The 14,527-nt window shown below is 39.1% G+C and overlaps 1 protein-coding gene across 1 annotated transcript in view; it reads right to left on the bottom strand.

Annotated features, from left to right (window-relative positions):
- The window catches only part of LOC124156216, a 61,626-nt gene extending 47,788 nt beyond the window's left edge, over positions 1-13,838 (bottom strand). The window contains exon 1 of the mRNA XM_046530613.1: positions 13,626-13,838. The gene's annotated coding sequence lies outside the window, so the exon portion shown is untranslated. The remainder of the gene's footprint in view (positions 1-13,625) is intronic.
- Positions 13,839-14,527: the final 689 nt, after the last annotated feature.

Below are 14,527 nucleotides of genomic sequence, written 5' to 3' on the forward strand. Positions count from 1 at the left end.
TTTTAAATTTGAATGTCATTCACTTAAACTTTTTGTAGATTTAATGGACTGCAGGATCAAAAAAATTCTCACAGTTTCAAGTATTGAACTTTTCATTTTATTTAGTCAATTAAATCAGAAGCAAAAAAACAACAATGTACATGTTCTTATAGAGACAGCTGAAGTATTAAATTGCAATGTCAACACTTTCCTAATATTTGCTCAGGTTTGGTTCAAAATTTGTTCGGATTCTATTCACTTTCATTTTAAACTTAAGCTATGCATTTCATCCTTCCTCAATGTGTTCTTAGTTGCTGCTTTAGGATTGCGTGTTACGCACAAACGCATTTGATGCGTTTCTCCAAAAAAATTTCCTATCAGCTAATCAATGATGAGGGGTAACGTTGAATAATCAATATTTCTCGGTAATGCGTTACTTATATACTTAAGATACATTTATATCCTAAGTATTTATCATTTTTGTAAAATCTAAAGATGAGAAAGTGATATCGTAATGAATTCGTAAGTGGCTCCAACAAATACCTCAATAGAATTTTAAGCTCAGATCTTTCAAGGAAAGCCTCCGTTTTCCCTTTCCGCAAAACTACCGTAAAATATTCGCTAAGTCCTAGGCTTTAGATACGGAATCGGAAAAAAAAAATATTTATGCCAGTTTTGAAATCGATACATTCCTCCCGTGGAAACATCGGCTGTACCCGAGATGTTAGATACTTGAAAAACGCACAAATAATTTACACAATAACATTAATATTTCACTTATGAATTAGTCTCAACAATCGCCTCGATCATTGTTACGTAGCTGTCATAAAATGTTTCAGGCATAACACGTTCACCTGTTCTTTTCCTCTTTTTATTAGAGGAAATACTTGTTGCTCCATTAAAGGGAAAAGCAATTCTCGTCGAGCGCTTGGCATATCTTATCCACGTAATATACCTACAATAAATATGATTACGTCATTTCATAATAAGCTTAATAAAGGACCACATCGTCCGTATCACTGTCGCTATCGGTAAAAACAGTTATTACTGGTGTGCATGAATAATGATGGTGTATATGATGCAGTACTATGACAATAGTACTCATGCCTATCTTGTACGCGTTGGTTTTCCATTAAATATTGGCAAATTTTTATGTTTCAAAAGATAAACCATTGTTTTATTTCCTCGCGGTCTTTCCTAATCATTGGCTGAAACACATTTTGTCACTATTTAATTAGTTCACTAAATGTACTTGCGTTTCATTTCAATAGGATACATTCCAACGCTCGTTGATCCTAAACGATTACTATGCAACAAATTAGAGCTTATTCGAATGATGTTAAGCTCTTAACTCGCCTTTAATGCTGCCTTCCGTTTTCTGCTTCACGACATTTCATTTTCCTTGAATTAATCAGACACTGATCATATCGATACGCGCTTAAATGCGTAAAATAATCTACCCATTGTCTGAGGATTAGATGACTTGCATTCTAGTTTTTTTATCTTTAGTTGGCTGCTTGTGTTTTAAAAATGATTTTGATGCATAAGATACCAATCATGCCACTCAAATGATGTGATTTCAAATCAGGAATCTTAAAATAATATATTTATCAATGTAGATAATAAATGGAATGCCAAAAGTATTTACTCACGCGACGATAAACTGGCATTCACTAGACACTTGGGATTTGAACCCAAGATTGGAGCTTTCAGACAAAACGAAACATTCTGGTATCCAGGCTAGCTCCAAATGACGGTTTTATTCTTGAAGAATGTTCAACGTGCCTCGAATCATCGTGCATGGGGACAGGACCGGCGAAGAGGGAACGAATCGACTGAGGTCTTGATTCGATAGTGTCGAAGTTGTGGCAGAGTTTGACTTTCAATACAATAGGAATCGTTGGCTATGGACTCAAGCTTCGAACACTGATTTTTCCACGAAGCGAAGTAAAATATTCATGTTTAAAGCACAAATGGTAATATCCACACTATTTTATTTATCACTTAACCGACCATGTTTTCGACACTTGGTGTCATTTTCAAGGAAACAAATTATACCTTGAAAATGACACCAAGTGTCGAAACCATGGTCGGTTAAGTGATAAATAAATTAGTGTGGATATTACCATTTGAGCTTTAATCATGGATATATCATTATTCCACAAAATTAAGCCGGAAACGATTTCATACGAGTAAAATAGTTTCAGATCGCTCTTTTTCAATTCATTGCCAATCGGGAATCAATTTTAAAGAAAAGTTCAATCGGATGTTATCTTAAAGAAGAGGAAATAAAAATATTTTTTTTCTTTTTACAGGAATATAAAACTCAAGTATGTACAGGAAAAAATTCTTTGAGAAAAAAGAACTGATACGAGGTTTTTATAGCATAAATTTCATTGAAAATAAAAAAAAAACTTTGTAAATTTCATAATGAGATTTGTAATAGTATTGATATTACATACATAATTAAGGGTACTCTGTATACACATACCCTCCCTGTATTAGAACCTGACGATGTCGCTAAACAACGAAACTGGTCGTTAGTAAAATCACATGTGAAATGTACAAAAGTTTTGTTTTTTAATTTAAAATGAAGCAATTTCACCAATTCACGCCTCCAACCATCAATTTCATAACATTTATTTTTTTTTAATTAAAGATTGGTCCGTCTCTGCTTCACCATTTCAGTTTCTAGCATATTTCTGCTGAAATTGAGGTAAAAACTCGTTTATTCGAAGGAATCTTAATATCATCACGCAGCTATTCAACTGCTTGTTGAAAAAAAAAGTGGTTCTCTCAGCAATAATGGGTCGTCATGCGATCGTAGGAATAGAGGTAAGGGATGATAGGTGCATAAAAGAGACGAAATTGTCCATAGATTCGGCGTCCTTTAGGAAGCCCGATTTTTAAAAGTTCCTTCGGATATTGATTTTCGATCCCTACGCGTCACTGGAATTAAGATTTATGGCGAGAATCGCCTGTTCCGCCAAATATAATCCTCTTTTCTCAATGAAAGTGAAATAAAAAAGGGCTGTAAAGGGCATGCGGATGAAGTGGGGGGAAAAGCAAGCCGCGACAGTGGAAGTGGCAATGTAAACTGAAATACACGTGTTCGCTTTGGTTCGCGACATATCGTCCGTTTGATAAACGCATTTTGCAGCCCAATCGAGCACGCACTATATCTCTTTCCTTCACGTATACATGGTATGGTTTGGAGGAGGCGATTGAAAGCTGAGGTCATTCGCGCCATGAGGGAAGAGTAGGTGAGGAAGGTTGGAGAGAAACCCGGCGTCAAAGGCGCCGAGGGGACCACGGCTTAACGTCCTATCCGACGGACGGAGTGTTGCGCTTGAAATGTCCTCCACACAACATTCAAGCAGGGATCGGGCAGTCTCAGAAAATTCTCTGCATCCGCCGGGATTTGAACCCGAGCCCATCGGGTGGGAAGCCAACACTCTAGCCACCACACCAACCCGATCCCTTCTTTCCTTCACTTCAATAGGTTTACCTCTTTCTTTCATTAACGTTTTGGTGCTGTAGTCCTTCACAATAGAATAATGCGGTCTTGACCAAGGACGGATTCAGCATCAAATTTTGAGGGTGGGGGGATCATGACCTGGGTCTGGGGAGTATGGAAAGGGGCGTTTTTACAGAAGGGAGTGCATGCTTTACGATAAATACAACTCAAACTTCTCTTAAGTTTGGGACTTGTAGGCATACATCTGTATACACACTCCATTTACTCCTTTATAAGGATACAGAAGCTAATAAAGTAACGAAAATTATAAAATTTTAATCGCCCCGCGACAATTTATTATAGCATTTTGATTCAGCGTTCAATCTTTTTGCACCGATGCTTCAAATATCAAGCAAATAATTTGTGGGAAATCGAATTTCCTTCTAAATAATATGGTTACCTCTTTAGTTGAGGGTTTCGATCGAATGATATAAAATAAAAATTCTTAAGTGTACGGTATTACCCCGCTATCCCTTACGTCAGGGGAAAAGGCCGTTATAGGGTTAGCGATGAGTTTCAAGGTCCCTCATCCCTCTTGCTTTACGTGCGTGCTACACTGTTTTTCAGAAAATGAGAATGTTCCGCATGCATGAGGGAGAACATCAAAGAATTGACAAAAGTTTTCTGCGGTTTAAGGAAACTTTTGGAGAGTACACAACGTTCCCCGGGCCCAAGAAACTCTTTGTCCACATCCCTCAAGCCTTTTCAGCTACCTTCGTTGTATTCACTAAAGTCAAAAACAGATCGCATGGGCAAAGGGAATGAACTGACGCCCTTGCACTGTAGTCGCTTAGCATGAGACGGAATATACCATTACACCGGGGAACAATCCATAGGTTTCCACGGTCTGCCGTGGAAACGTTTTTTTTCAGTAAGAACATAAATATTGTATCTTAAATAACGTGGGATTCTTCGGGGAATTTTCACGCAAGTTATTATTAAGTGAAATGAATAAATGTTATTTAAATTTCATTTGTATTTTCACCATTACATACTGCGTGTGGAAAGTGACGTGTTTCCAGAAGATCCATCACTACTGCTCGGCAATGCATTTTTCTTGACGTATTACTTTTTAGAACTTAAGCTGGTATAAGGAAAATTTCAGGTTTTATAATGCCATACCTTGCCTATATTACTGATAGGCTAAGTGATGCCAGGAGTGGGGAGACAAAAAAAATGACGGTGGCGAATGAAAAATATTTTCATTCTCTCTTCTTTGAGATAAAATCCGATTAAATGTTCCCTTAACATCGATCCCTTGAATCATTTCTTTTCGTATTTGTTTAAAAATCAAGAATATGCTAAAGTATAAAATGATACTTGGAGGATCGAAAGCTGAGGTCACTTGCGCCATGAAGGAAGGGTAGGTAAGGAAGGCTGGAGTGAAACCCGGCGTCGACTTTTAAATTAAGGCGACAAGGGGGTCACTGCTTAACGTTCCATCCGTCGGACGGAGTCTTGCTGTTGAAATGTCCTCCACACTTCATTCTAGCAGTCAATGTAATTTAGTGAATAGTTCTCGGGATCGCCACCGGGTCAGGAACTTTATAACTGCCGACGTTTCGATGTCCGACTCGGTTATCGTCCTCAGGGCTGTGAGTGCCGAGTGAGAATTTTGACTTGCTTATATGCAGTCACTCTGGTGGTCAGGTGACTGCTGTTTGGCTGCCGTCAGCGGCATGCTCTGATTGGCTGGCGTGATGGTTTTGCCTAGCCTTTTGGATAGGCGCCTAGGACAGCCCGAAAGTCAGCCATCGCAGAGCATTGGATGGAATGCAGAAATACTGTTAAGTTTGACGACACCAAGATGCTCTGCCGATCCAATGGCTTTTGGGATCGACTCATCAAAGAGTCTATTGAAATTAGACTGGCCAAGAATACTGTCAACAGAGATTCCGGATATGTATTGAGCAGCACTTGGAAACTTGTGCTCAAGACTATCCAAAAGGCTAGGCAAAACCATCACGCCAGCCAATCAGAGCATGCCGCTGACGACAGCCAATCAGCAGTCACCTGACCACCAGAGTGACTGCATACAAGGAAGTCAAAATTCTCACTCGACACTATTGTAGGATTAGGGAATTTTTTCCAATGCATTTAGGACTTAAAAATTGTTTGTTTATTTTCTTTAATAAAAAATAATTACTACTTGCATTAAATAAAAAAATAAAAGAAAAAGAGATCACAAAATTCCTTTTAAAAAAATAATAATAAAATAAAATATTATAAAAAAGGATATATAAAGTAAAAATTGGGGAAAAAACTATTAAGAAAATGAATAAAAAACACTTTAAAAAAATAAAAATATATGTTCCACATCATTAAAAAAAATGAATTAGTCTTATTAAAAATCTATTTTAGCCTTTAAGTTTCTGCTCTCACAAACAACACACTACACATACAACATATACAATGGCGCAAAAAATCAATTATATTGTGAACTGGCTGGTTAGGGTGAATTTGGCTCACCGGGACAGCATAATATACGCGCCTTCGGCGCGAAGACATAATGAGACGCCGTCACTCGACACTCACAGCCCTGGGGACGATGACCGAGTCGGACATCGAAACGTCGGCAGACATGGAGTTGCTGACCCGGTGACGATCCCGAGAACTATTCACTTAGTCCATTCGCCGGGAAAGCACGATATCTTTCTTCAGTCAATGTAATTTCTGTGCAACCGCCGAAATTTGAACCCAAACCCACGGCGAGGGAAGCCAAAACTGTAACCACCACACCAATCCGATTCCCAAAGTAATAAAGGTAACGCCCACTTTTCATGGCTTTGCGACGTCATTTTCTGGTTCTTGTTCATTTACTCGTACAGCGAGAACCTATCTTTGAAGGAAGGAATCCTTCGCGAGCGTGTAAACAATAGCAAACCATGCTCAAGGCCGAGGAGTAACGGAGAAGGGGCGCCCCGTTCTCCATCCACTATTGACGTCATCAACTTATCTACAAAATGATAAGACCGTCGATTGCTCGTCGCAAGTATCTCGAAACGTTAGTAATGGGTCGGAAATGGCTAGTGAATATATAAAAAATATAAGTTACAAGATAATGCGTGGAACATAGTAAGTCTCTTTCTTTTCCATTCACTAAGAATGCAGTTCCACGAAGCCATGCCAGAATCAATTCAGTTTATTCGAAGTTTTCCTAATTTTTACCATTGATTACTTGGGTGCCAACCTGTTTTAGGTGCCTTTAGCAGGTAAAACTTTTCTGGAAGTTCAAAACTGCAAAATATTTTTATCGCTACCCACGTAGATTTAACCATAAAAGATATAGTTTATCAATGTAAATATCCTTAACTATGCGAAGGGATTTTATTATTTTGCAGTGCTGTGTGTTATAATTATTCTGCGTAAATTTCGATGACCATGAATATTCTAGGTCATCGAAATTTCATTGTCATACAAATGTGAAACTAATGAATCACTTTTCTCATCCTCGGTTGACCAGAATGCATATCCTTTCATTAAGCTCCAGATATGCGGGTCTCTTCCTTCTTCAAATTCAATCACAAACGACCGTAGTAAAAAGAAATTTGGGCGATATTGCCCATTGTTTTCTAATCGTTTAAAATTTTATATTTTGAGATTAATTGCTTATAGGTCTATAGAAACATTAATTGCAAGAGCTTTCATTGACGATATATGTCTTAACTCAATTTTCAGGACTTGCTTCCATAGTTGTCATCTTCGGTCGTCCGTGCAGATGTTACGCGGTTCTTATTTTTTTCTGTCATACGCAGAGTTCGCGCAATACACCCCCAAGGCCAGCGGGTCAAATTCCGCCCCCCGAGTGGGACATACTGCTGCCGCAATCTCGTGAAACTTAGCTGTATAAAATACTCGCGCGCACACTCCAACTCTGGAGATATTTTTTCGCCCAAGCAAGCAGCTTTCGATCGGTCGATTTTTCACATCGTGTGATTACATGAAAATTTATCATTCCTGCTGAATATATTGTTTATCCCTATCATCCTGATAGCCTTTACCTCCCACGTTTAGTTCAGTGTTGCATTACTTCTCTATTTTCTGTGTCGAAGGGCGAATTAAGATGACCCAAGATTAATGGGTTTTCCCCGATTGCGCTGAATTAAATATCTGCACGTGCTCCTTTTCCTCATCGACTTAAAACTTAATGTTTTAACTAGTAACCTCATCTTAGGTTCCTCTCATTTTTCTCTAGAACTTGTCTGTTCAAGGTAGGAAGTAGAATCCAGTTACGAGTGCGGACTAGTTTGTTTTGCTGTATTTAACTTTTTGGAATTAAGTGAGTTCTAAGTAAGTCAAACGCTATTAATTTGAATGAAGTGAGTAGGCTGGTTGATTGGATAAGTTTAACAATTCAGTGAATAGAAGTGCTTAATTTTTCGAGGGAATCAAGGAAACAGTTGAATGACTTCCGAATGACCTTTGAGTGTTTTGTTTGCTGCCTGTTTTTGGCAAATTTAGCAGTCACAATTTTTATGAAGTCCAAAACGGCAAAATATTTGTATCGCTACCTTGATTTGACTTTAAAAAAATCAATTAATATCTCCAGAACTTCACGAAGGGATTTGGCCATCGAAATTTTTATTGTCTTACATTTATTTATTCGAAAATTCATGCAGGAATTACTTTATAGTACCGTATTTTAATGACTCCTAAGTTTTCGCAAAGAATATAATTATTTAAATTAGGGTGTACATTTAGAGAGAGCAATGGACATCGAAATACCCGGGCTACCCCTGTTTCAGTTTTCATGCAGATGTAATTTTCTGGTTGCATTTAATGTGCCAGCAAGTCTGTTTGAAGAATGTTGCTTCATGTGTTCAAAAAAGACGGAATGTATTGAAAATTGAACATTTTCAAAATTTGTATGACTCATTATGACTCATTGTACTATCTTGTTAACAACGTGTGTAACATGCTAGATAATCTACATCTATATAATACCCTGCGAGCCACCTCTAGGGTGTTTGGCAGGGGGTGATCAATCACCAGCATGCATTTGGACTCCCACATGCACACCACACCGTCTAAAAAAACGTCCCGTATACTAACAAACTATACTACTATATGCTGTTAGAAATAATAATTGAATTAATAAACATGCATTAATTTTTACATAGGTTAGTAGGCTACACTACAAGTCATGCAATCTATCTACGAGTTCTATTGCTGCCGTTACAATCTCTTATTGATCGTGGAAAAAATGACATTCGGAATCTGTCTGTTCTACAATCTCTCTTATTTTATTTATATGATCTGATCTTCCGTAGTATATTGGCGTCCGTAAGATATGGTTAACTTCATCAGAAAAGACACTGCTCTTGAATTTATCTAAAAGGTTTAGTCTATTTTTCAGTCTACGGTCCGACAGAGATTCCCATCCGAGTTTATCTAAGAGGTCAGTTACACTAACAAGACTATCGTAACAACCTTTCACATGCCTGGCAGCTCTCCTTTGCACGCGTTCTAACTCTGTTATTAAGCCTTTTTCATGAGGGTCCCAAACACTGGCAGCGTATTCCAAATGTGGTCTAGCGAGGGAAAAGTAGCTAATTTCTCTCACTTTGTCGTCGCACTTTCCTAATATTCTTTTAACAAAACCCATTCTACGATTAGCTTGACCGGTTATTTCTCGAATATGTTTATTCCACGATAGATCATTATTGAGTCTAACTCCTAGATATTTCACGGATTCAACAGTCTCTAATTGGGTACCCCGAATTAAATAGCAACGTTGTAGGGAGTTGTTCTTCTTCCAGAAATTCATTACGACGCATTTTTTCAAATTTAGTTCTGTCAAGCATCGCACCAAGCTTGGATAGCAACAAGGTCATTCGTTAGTTCATCTATATCTTTGCTGGAACGGATTTCTCTGTAAACTACAGCGTCGTCCGCAAATAATCGTAACTTACTGTGTACTACTTCGCCAATGTCGTTTATATAAAGAAGGAATAGGAGTGGGCCTATGACACTACCCTGAGGAACGCCAGAAGTGACTCTAACCTCATGAGAGACTGCACCGTCTAATACTAAATTGGAGGGCATCTGAAAATCATGACTAGTGTTGAGCTCCAGTGAAAAAGGAGAATACCATTTAATTTTCGGGCGTTTTCGTTTGAGCAATGTTTTGAGACAGTTGGGGGTCCATAAAATTTTAGAGAGAAACAATGAAGACTCTCAAATTCACGGTCGTAAATGTAAGTATTAAAGGCCTGGCGGCGGGACATAGTGACCTAGACTCTGATAAGGTTTCAATATGAAGATACGCGAGCCGGATATTGCTCAAATAGGCAAACACCCGGGATATTTGTCGCGATAGGTGAAGGGAAATCTACCATGATGGCGACTTCAAAACAGCTCTGTGTTTGTACGCTGAGCAAAGTGCGAGGCTTACTATTGAAGTCTTCCTTCCGCTAATTACCGAAATCGTCAAAAATGTTACCTGAAATTTCTTTTCTTCACTGAGCCATTTTTCAAGTAATTTGGACCATTGGAGAAAAATTTGGTCGTGATTTGAATACTTTGCTCTTGTTAACCTACTTCATAATAGTGAATCATTTTGAAAATATTGCCTAATCAGCTGATGATAGCCGATGACGTGGAAGGGATCGCCCCTTGGCATTCATTCATCAAAACATTTCTGCACAACGCGTGGGTGAATACGTATTAGAGGAACGGAAAATGCGAGTAAAATTGAAAAAGAATTAATATGACCTTTTTAATTTTAATCTTGAGTATACTTGGCCAATGCTTGAAATATTATGTTGGTAAAAAATTATTTACTAATGTACCGGTACGATCTGGCCTGAAAATTTATGCGGCTCTATAAACCCTTAAGCAAGAAAAATATACTTAAAAATTAAAACATGACATATATTTACCGATAATGGTATTCGTTCTAACCCTTTGTACAAGAACACTGTGCGCACAATAAACAGGGTCCGTTGAATAAGTATCAGGACTGATTCACTGTAGCCTCAACAGTGCAGTGGATTGGGTGTCCGACTTGCCGGCTTGATAGAGTGGTCCCTCACCACTCAGGCGCACTTTAGTTCAGTCGCCTACGGGCATGAGTTGAGACAGCAGGTAGATTGTTGTGATGTGTGATTGTTTGTGGTGTCGTCGCGATAGCATGGAGCGTACTGTCAAGCAACACTAGTTTCGCGTTAATTTCGGGAAATCCGCGTCTGAGGCCCTTAAAATCATAAAAAAGGCTTATGGGGATGATGCCTAATGCCGCACAAGAGTTTTTGAGAGGCATAAAATGTTTCAGGAAGGCCGGGAGCTCATCGAAGACGAGCACCCCGTCGGACGCCCGGCGGCCGCTCGAACCGATGCTCAGGTGGGCAAAGTGAAATACGTTTTGGACTATGACAGGCGTTTAACCATCGCCCTTAAGAGTGAGGAGACCGGCCTTTCAGTCGGAACCGTCCACACCATTGTAACAGAGGATCTAATGGCGAGGAAAGTGCGCGAAGCTGGTGCGACATTGCGTAAAGCGCGTGCGATCAGCCATTGCCAAGAATTGGAAACTTCACCATGACACTGCGCCGTGCCACAGTGCGATTGTCGTGCGGCAACTGCTAGCAAAAATTCGGCGTGGTAAAGTTGCCTCACCCCCCCTACAGCCCCGACCTGGCTCCACCTGAATTTTTCTTGTTTCCACCAATAACAAGGGAGCTGAAAGGATATCGGTTCGACTCAATCAGGTGGTTTAAGCGGCGACGACAAAGGCTCTGAACAGTATTCCGGAAATCGACTTCCAGCGGGCTTTTGACGAGTGTCAGACGCGCCGAACTAAGTGTATCGGTGCAGGAGGAATGTATTTTGAAGATTATAAAGTAATTATTTTTATAACTGCAATAAATTTTGATATTTGGAACCAGTCCCGATACTTATTGAACAGGCCCTGTATATTGGCCAAAAATGGTAGGTACTCGTCTAAAATTAGAAGTAAAAGAAACCTACTACTCATACTTCAGCATTCTGAATAAGTTATAGATAAGAATAAGAATAAAGGTTATCAACCTGTGTCTGAGTTATTTTATTTGCTCTTTATAAAATTAAAATATATCTTAGCAAATATTATAAGCTATCTTATTCACATGTATGTATATCCGTGGATTGAATAAAAAGGAAAGTACATTATATTTTCATTAGTATAAACTGATTCTGTATCGCAAGTGAATTAAATGAGTATCACTTAATCAGTGCCCTAGTACGCTAGCTTTGCTTGCTGGGTTGACCTTGCTGTTATCCATGAGTGTCATTGGTTGGACTTTAAAGCCCATTAAAAGCGTGCGGCGGCTGTCATTCTCCTTCAAATGAGAATTCCCTCTATCATTTGTCCCAAAGAAATACTTTGTTTCCTGATGCGCAGTTTCCAATTGTTAACATGTTGCTGTCATGGTTGTCTTTGTGATATATTATATTATCCACGTGTAGGCTACCAGCGGGTTGTACCTCAAATGTATGACATAATTCCACGTAGTCACGTACACGTTTGCCGAAGAATTCATTTCAAAGCCAGATTGGTTTGTTATTTAATATTAATTACGATTTACGGCAATCAGATTCCTAAGTAGGATTGCGATTGTAAAGCTTATAGTAACCGGTCGGTATTTTCCAAAAAGATATGTAATAGTTTTTTAGGTTTTGAATAGAATTAGAAATAAAACAAAGCCGAGTAATGATGAGTTGACAGTCCAGCAAATGAAGAGCATAGAAAAAATGAATAAGCATCTTTGAAAATGAAGGTTAAGAAATGAAATTCTGACATTTGAATAATGTAGGAAGATATTGAGGATTATATTGGGACAATTCTATTAATGAATATCACTAAAACATAAAATGTGAATGAAAGAATCGACTCGTTATTAGTTCATTAATTTTTCGGGCGGGCCAGACTTGTGTATCTATCTACTCCAGTCTGGGCTACTGAAAAATACTTAATTAAGTGAAAGGACAATTAGTAACCCTTTTTCATGTTTCCTTTTTCTCCTTTTCATTATTTACGTTGCATTTTATTTTTTCAGTATTCATATTTATTTCCGTTGCATTTGTGCTCAAGTAAATTGTTGCGATCCCATAATAATGCCACAGGGCCCATGTCAATATTATTTTCTTATGATAACGTGAGGTGATCGCATTTTCATTCAATACGCATTCATTCGTGCGTTGTGTAATACAAATATTATCCATGGAACGAATGCTTTCACTTCAAGTCATTCCACGGTAACCTCTCGATATATAGCGACAGAAAAGACAAGATTTCCGACGGACGCTGAGGGAAATATCGAAAAATCCGTTCTTCTCGCGAAAATAAATCGAGTATTAGTTTAATTGCAAGTGATTTCCAATTCCTAAAGGAAGGATTAAAAACCTTCGCCGCCGTCTTCTTCCTTCTGCAATTTGTATCATTTCATTCCTTATTTCCCTGTATTTATCGATGATTAATTCGTTTTTTTATTGCTTTCTTGTTTTATATTTTGAATGGGCGATAAAATTTACTTGTTTCAAAAATAGACGATTTTTTTATGCGGCTTCTCTCCTCGCTAATGCACTCAGTCTAATGTTGTATATATCGCGCTAATATTATGCCTTATGCGTATTTGGAGATGTTGAACTGCTAAATAACACCTGTAAACATCGAGTCGATTGAGTTAAGTTGGCTGTAATATATCGCGAAGGGAAACTTCTACAATCCGTTCATTAAGAGAAAAGATAAGTAAATCCATCGGAATAAGCAATTTTCAAGAATTAAAAACCATTGAATAACATAAGTACGTATGTCTTGCCAAGAAAAAATATGAAATTCGTAAGCATAGCTAAATATTTTTAGCTTCTTTTTTGAAAATACAAAAATCAGACAAATGCAAAAATTGAATGGCGAGCAGCCTACACTATTATTTGGATATCAGGTATCTGCCACGAGTTCAGCAGCAATTTCTACTAATTAGTCAGATTTCATGGTATACAGATTTCTAAAAGCACTGGAAAAGCTTGTAGTTTCCAAAGCATTGCTTTGATAGATAACGATAACAATAGATGCTTCCAACGATATCAGTGAATGGTTGCCGTGGGGAAGAACTCCCTCCCCACCCCCTCTCCCAAAATTCTCCCTTCTTACCCCTTTCCCGGTGTGGTCACTTAGTCCGTCTCCGGCGTCTCCCGATGGTCCGTCCACTCCAGCGTCCTCTGGCGTCAGATCCGCTGTCCCCGCCGGCGCCGCCCCCTTCGCCGGCCGAGAGAGCTGTGGCCACTACTATGGCCGAGAGCTGTGGTCTGGCATCGAGGGATCGCCAGAGCAGTGTCGCTCAGGGAGACATTATCGGAAGAGAGGAGACCGGAGGCCGGTTGAAGGGGGAGAGAGAAGGCGTGTGACGGGGATTTAGAGGGGAATCTTCTCGTGATAAGGAAAGACTCGGGCGATGGGAGGGAGGGGGGAACTCGCGGTTGAACTCGCTTCGGCAGATGTACTACGCCGTCATCACAAAATCTGCGCGGTTTGATAAAGGTTGGGCAGGAGAAAATAGGCTGCTGAAATCCTTGTAGAGGCTTCTTCGGCGTGGTGAAGTTGATGAAGAATATGTGAAAGGATATCTATCGTGCCAGTCCATTGCAATCTACAAATACGTATAGCAATATCAATTAGATGTGAAAATAAAATCCTAGAAACGGGTTTTTGGTTGACTCGAGCAATCATCCACGAGGCGGATTATGTATGCTTACCTTCCAAGATCCACTTGTCACCCAACCCCATCTCGGTATCATTGTCAAACATCCCGAACATTGTAACTTTCCTTCTGCCACCAAACCGTCAGGAATAAAGGCAAAACCCAATACACCGTGCAGGACTGATGAACCCTCTTAGCCATGATGCTTCCGCTCTAGCAATTGCTTGTATGAATTTTAGCAGTTCCAACCACTTCCATTTCTTCACTTGAAGGCCATCAGTAACCCACTCTAGTTTATGAATGTATTTATGTTCGTTTTTATCAACGATAGCTTCACTAGAATTGCAATCAGCGT

This window comes from Ischnura elegans, chromosome 3 (genome assembly GCF_921293095.1).
Source record: "Ischnura elegans chromosome 3, ioIscEleg1.1, whole genome shotgun sequence".
Lineage (NCBI taxonomy): Eukaryota > Metazoa > Arthropoda > Insecta > Odonata > Coenagrionidae > Ischnura > Ischnura elegans.